This window comes from Megalobrama amblycephala, linkage group LG15 (assembly GCF_018812025.1).
Source record: "Megalobrama amblycephala isolate DHTTF-2021 linkage group LG15, ASM1881202v1, whole genome shotgun sequence".
Taxonomy (NCBI): domain Eukaryota; kingdom Metazoa; phylum Chordata; class Actinopteri; order Cypriniformes; family Xenocyprididae; genus Megalobrama; species Megalobrama amblycephala.
The window spans coordinates 20,084,191-20,090,294 of record NC_063058.1 but is presented as its reverse complement, the minus strand read 5'-3'; positions in this window follow the sequence as shown (position 1 = coordinate 20,090,294).

Here is a 6,104-nt window from a genome sequence, read left to right as displayed (position 1 = left end):
TTCCTCACTGTAAAGACAAAAATATACTTAAACTATTATTTAGGTTTTGGGCATTAATTCGGTTTAATGCTACATGTTTTCTTCAAAAATATCCAAAAATCACAAACCGTAGGTAAGGAATTGTTATACTGGAAATAATCTAATCATAGTGGTCGTCTGATGGCACTATGCCATTTGTAATATCTGATTGCAAAATGCTGCTTGGACAAGAGAATTTCAGTACTAAAAATAATAAATACATAAAATATTGTACAATGTTTTTATTATTGTTTATACATTACTAATCTCTTTATTATTGTTTGGAACTTTTTAATTTGAATGATTATGAACATAAGCATGAAAAAACAATTTAGTATTTATTGTGTTAATATACCATCAGTTAAGCCACAAACCTGGCATGGACAAATGTATAATTACAATATAAAGTTATCATAATTGTCATTCTTATTAATAATATTTATTTTGATTTAAAGTCAGTGTAAAATAAAAGTACATAAATGGACCTCTCCTTTATGATAAACTTATAACTTCGTTATAACCCTACCCTTATAAACTTGCATTGTATATAAATGTACATCTAGATAACAAGACATTAGGTGTATAAAAGCATATAAAATTATTTCTAAAAAACCCAATTTACTAATAATTCAGCTTATTTAATAATAAGCAAAATATACTAACCTTTCATTTTGAGAACTGTCACTATCTTTATCATCATCATCACTTCGATCTGGAGATGAGAATAAAGAAAATATGTGTGACATTTTCTGGATGAACAAGGAAAAAATTAAAGTCCTTAGAAAAGAAGACGCCTCTTATAAATTGTATAGTTTAAGTTTCAACCAAATGTAGTGTTTGTGGTGATGCTGAGGAGAAATCAAAAAGAGCTCTGTATTTTCTGTATTTTAGACTGAATTTATAGTGAAACACACCCATGATAAAAATACAAATGCAGGCACACAAGTGGAACATGTGACAGAGAGATTACAACACTTAAAAAAAATAAATAAAAAAATTTATAAGATGAATGGTTCCATAAAGAACCTTTAACCTCCATGAAACATTACCTTTGCACAAAAGCCTTTTATGATTCATATCGTACAATGTTTTAAACATTTAAGTAGAATAGAAGAAAGTGTGTATGATGATGTAGTGTTTAGTTGATAGCAGCCTATTACTGACAAAGCTGATTTCTGAGAGACGCAAGAGAAACGCAGCTTACGAACGCGCTGCTCATTTCATACTTTTTGCCCATTTGTGTTCCATCTATCATCTCGCAAGGTTTAAATCATTTAAATACATATTAAATAGTAGAAAATGTTTATGATGCAGTATTTTATTGATGTATATTAGACTAATTTTTTTGCAAAGCTCTGATTTCTGAGAGACAAACAGCACGGCTATTTGATTTGCGCTGAGCTCAGTTTACACTCATTCACTTCACACGCCTATTGCGTAGTAATTTTAGAGATGTATGTAATTTTGTGCTATCCCTCGGCTCATCTGTTAGCCTATTCATAAAACACAAGGAGTGACTGACTACTTTCCCATACTGGAGTGAGACCATGGACGTCTCTCGAGCTGTCGTGATCTTTCTTAGCACTCTGTGGAGTGACAGATCGTGGTACCGCTTCAGTTCACGCAGAGAGCACATGAACCGACCACCTATATGCATTCTGGCTACCCCTAAACTTTGTTCAGTGCGAATGCCGCATGTTCTATATGAGCAGTCATTTACTTCGCCATCACCGGGTGTTGATAGCTTACGCAGGTGATACCTGAACTGCACAAGTTGTTGTCTGCGTTTAAACTAAACTCATTTAAGCCTTGCCAATTTAAACATCCGAGTGCAAGACGCGAACGAGAACTTGCGCGCGCGCTTTGAGAAGATTTGGGCACTCATCCGAAGCGCGCACGCGGAGTCTTGTGCTGTTCAAGTCTTGTGCTTGAACAGACAAATTCACACAAAATTATCTCAGCATGCCCGTCTTAGCGAGTATTCTAGTAAGCATTGTCGGTTATGTCTTAAGTGAACTTATATACTGGAGAAAGAACGCATGTGTCTTAAAGAGACAGCAGCCCTTGCATTCCTGCTGTCTGAATCTGTTTTAAATGTTAATCAAACAACAAAAGACAAGGAAATCACTCGTTGCTTATGACTGAATAGTAACTTAATAATTAATAATGATTGATCTATATTTAATTCATACAGTGAAGGCAATGTTGTTTAACATTTTATTAGCTACTTTATTCAATTTCTGTACCTTAACTGGATACATGAAAAACCTGTAAAGCTTTATTTATTTGTATCTTTGCTTTACTGTATTTATTTGTGCCGTTTGATTATTTGTTCTTATTTTCTTTGTTTTTATTTGACAGTAATATTTTTTTTTCCCTGAACATAGCACATACCGAACCGCACCGAAACCGTGAGTCTAAAACCATGATATATATATATTAATTTTATTGAATCAAATGTGCACCAAAACGGTTCGTTTAAATGTTAAAACACTGATCTCAAAAATAAAACATAATCCGGCCCGCTAAATTATTATTATTATTATTATTATTATTCTCTAGTTGCTACCTGTCTGATATGCAAAGAAAAAGTCGCCGTTCTAAGGGGCATTCACATATCGCGTCACACAGGGCCGTGCACAGACCTTCTGAGGGGCATGTGCTGAAACTGAAAAAAAGGGCACTAATATATATATATATATATATATATATATATATATATATATATACACACACATACAGGGTTTCAGGGCTTCTTTAAAAATAATTACAACAGCAATCTTCTGTGAGCCATGTGTTTGAAGATGTTTGACTTCACTGTGATCCAGGGATGTCCCTCTCAACACATTAATACACACACATTACATTCTGCATTATAAAATATAAAGAAGCACAGTGACCTGATGATTCTGTAATGTTTTTTAGTTCCTACAACATTACTGTAGTAAAACCATGTTTTACTATGTTTATACATGTGAAGAGAGGGGAGTATACAATACTAGATTAAAAACATTATCTAGCGAGCATTAACCATACAGTGTGACCATATATAATACTATTAAATGTTAATAAATTAAGTGTATGCAGATAGCCATCATAAATCAAAGAAGAAATTCCTTAGAAATATATTTTACCTAGCTGACGACGGGGATCACTCAGTCGCTTTTTCGTCAAACTCAAATGCAGTTACGCCGGGTTTTTGACCAGCGAATATGTTCAAGTGTGCAATTTGTCCGTCATTAAAACGATGGCATCACATTATGCTACCTGTTACGTCGTCATCAATAGGTTATGAGCGCTCAATTTTTCCTGTTGTAAAATACGTTTGGCCACAATTTATAAAAGATGTAATACTACTGTACTGTATGCACAGGCTATTTAAGGCTATTTGTAGGCTATTGGTATTGGCTATGACGGCTATGACTTATGGCAAATGCTAGCCCCCTCCCTCTCTCTCTGCCGCCGGTCTCAGGCCTCAAATGCATAAAATATGAAACTTTATAGACATACTAATGTTTCTTTCGTAAAGACAACGTTGTAGCCTACTTATTCAAACAACAAGATATTTATTTACCGTAGCAAGACGTTCAGCTGCTCTGCTGTGGAACTTCAGTTCGCTGCACTCAGGGGGCGGAGTTAAGAGGTTTGACTGACAGTTTGTGCGGATCCAAAAAGATTTTGTCACAAGCTCTTTTTAATACCTTTATTAGGCTAAATATATTTGTAAATTGATTGATTTTTTTCAAGAAAATTCATCGATTTATTCAAGAAAATAAATAAATAAAATAAAACACCTCCAAAAAAAAGGGCACTTCGGAGTGCAAGGACAAAAAGGGCATGTGCTCTGCACAGGTTGAGCCCTACCTGTGCACGTGCCTGGCGTCACATAAGCGGCTGCGCCGCATCCTCCTTTCCAATGCGCTTTCGCTCCAGTGGCGTCTGTCGTTGCTATGCAACCATGAGCCGTGCTCTCAATCGCTTCTATTATGAGCGCGCTTGCCTAAATTACAGTAAAAGCACTCGACTTTAAGTTACGAGCGCCGATTTAAACCACCAAAACGCGTCCGATGCAGCCATTAAACGTTACCGATGCTCAAACGGCATCTTGGACAAATGTGGCCCAGCTGTGTGAGCACAAGCGCTGCAGGTGTCTGTCAAGAAACAGAGGAGTGTACAAATGTATTCAGGGATTGTATTTGTTCAGTACAGTGTTGTTCAGTGCAAGATTTTAATGTTATTTAAGCTAACATAAAGTAAGGGAAAATACTTCCACTAGATGTTAAAAACTAATAATGTATGTAACAATGAGAGATTTTTTTTTTTTTTGGCAAAATAAAGTTGATATATAGCTCCAGTTTTTTTGTTTATTTCTGACCCCTCCATGCCACAAGTGTTGCTGGTTTTAAATTACTGATTTTTTATTCCATATATCTTGTTGGATGTGAGAAGTCGCACCAGACTATTTCAATTAATAGTATTATATTAGTAATAGTATTATATAATTATATTACACTCTGTAACAATGAGAGAGACACTGCTGTTTACATTTAGTATGGTAAATAAGATATTTATAGTATAGGCATAAAAATATTTTAGTAGGCCTAATGAAATTTGAAGTAAATGAGAAATAATGCAAAGGAAAGTAAATTTTCTGAAATGTTGCGCTTTCTTGTGCTTGAAGGATAATATGGCCCTCCTATGAGGTGTCAATCACAGAAACGGCCCCCCGACAATTTGAGTTTGAGACCCCTGCTATATGAGTATTCAAGTTAATCTAATATGCTTTTAACAACATCTAGTCAACATCAGTGCTATTGCTATAATTTGGATGGTATAGTATCATGAGCCACAATTAAAGTCTTGTGACACTCATGCCAGGTGTTATTGTTGTTGTTGTCGAGTTTCCGCACGCTGATTGCTTTGGGCCGGGCTTAGTCAAAGTCCATTTACATATGTGGTTTCAGCAACCAGATGCATTTAGACCATGTTCAGTTTTGACTGGAATGCGTCCCAGACCACCTCCTGAAGTGGTTTGAGTGATCGGATTTATATCCGTCTCCAGTGCCACATTCTTCACAACTTCCCATTCTTTTTCTCCTCTTCTTATCACTAGTAAAGCAGTAAAGACTTAAATCGCTTCTCTTGTGGCTCATCAACTGAAAATTACAACCAAAAGCTGCACAATGTGACATCGATGTATATTATATTCCGAGTTGTGTTGTGGTAAAAATAGCCATAGAGTAATGTAAGCATCAGATGCTGTAAGCAGAGGATGAAAACATCGAAGATGTGCAATGAATCTGATTTTATACTAGGCTACATATTTCAGTAAGAGACATCATTTACGTTTTTTTATTCTTACATTGTTTCTTACCATTTAGTTTTTGTGAGTTATTGTTGGGATTGTTTATTCTTACCTGTTTGGTGCTTTTTTGAGTTATTGAAATGTTTTTTGTTAGAAATAAATGATTACTTTGTCTTCTACTTCAGTGGTTCCTAACCATGTTGATTTCATTTGGCATTACTAGATTTGATAAAATTATTGAGTGGAGACTTTAATGTTCACATCAATAGAGAGAATGACTCCAAAGCTAGACTGAATTTTTGTAGTGTCATGATTACTAGTGAGAGTGCCCTAATCGGCCACTAGAGGGCACTCCTACCCGGACTCTTGTTTTCACCCCTTGGACTGCATTTCCCATAACACTCTTCCCGGACTCATTATCCTGTTTCATTGCACCCAGCTGTTTTGTGTTTGCTCATCAGTGTCTGTCTACTTATACTTGGTTCGTTTCTGCTTTTGTTATCGTGGTTTCATTTTATGTCACCTGTGTTTGCTTTATTTTGTATGGACTGTTCTGTGGACTTTGACCCTCGCCTGCCTGGATTATGTTTATTGGATTACCCCATTAAAGCTGCACTTGGATCTTACTCTCTTGTCTCTGTGCTTACGTGACATATAGGCTATGCATTGTCTTAAGAGCTATACGTGTTGTTTAGATAAATCGAACATCAGAGGTGTTTGGCATGTAATGTCTGTACAATGTAGTGATGCAGATGTATTTTTTTTGTATTTATTTCAACAA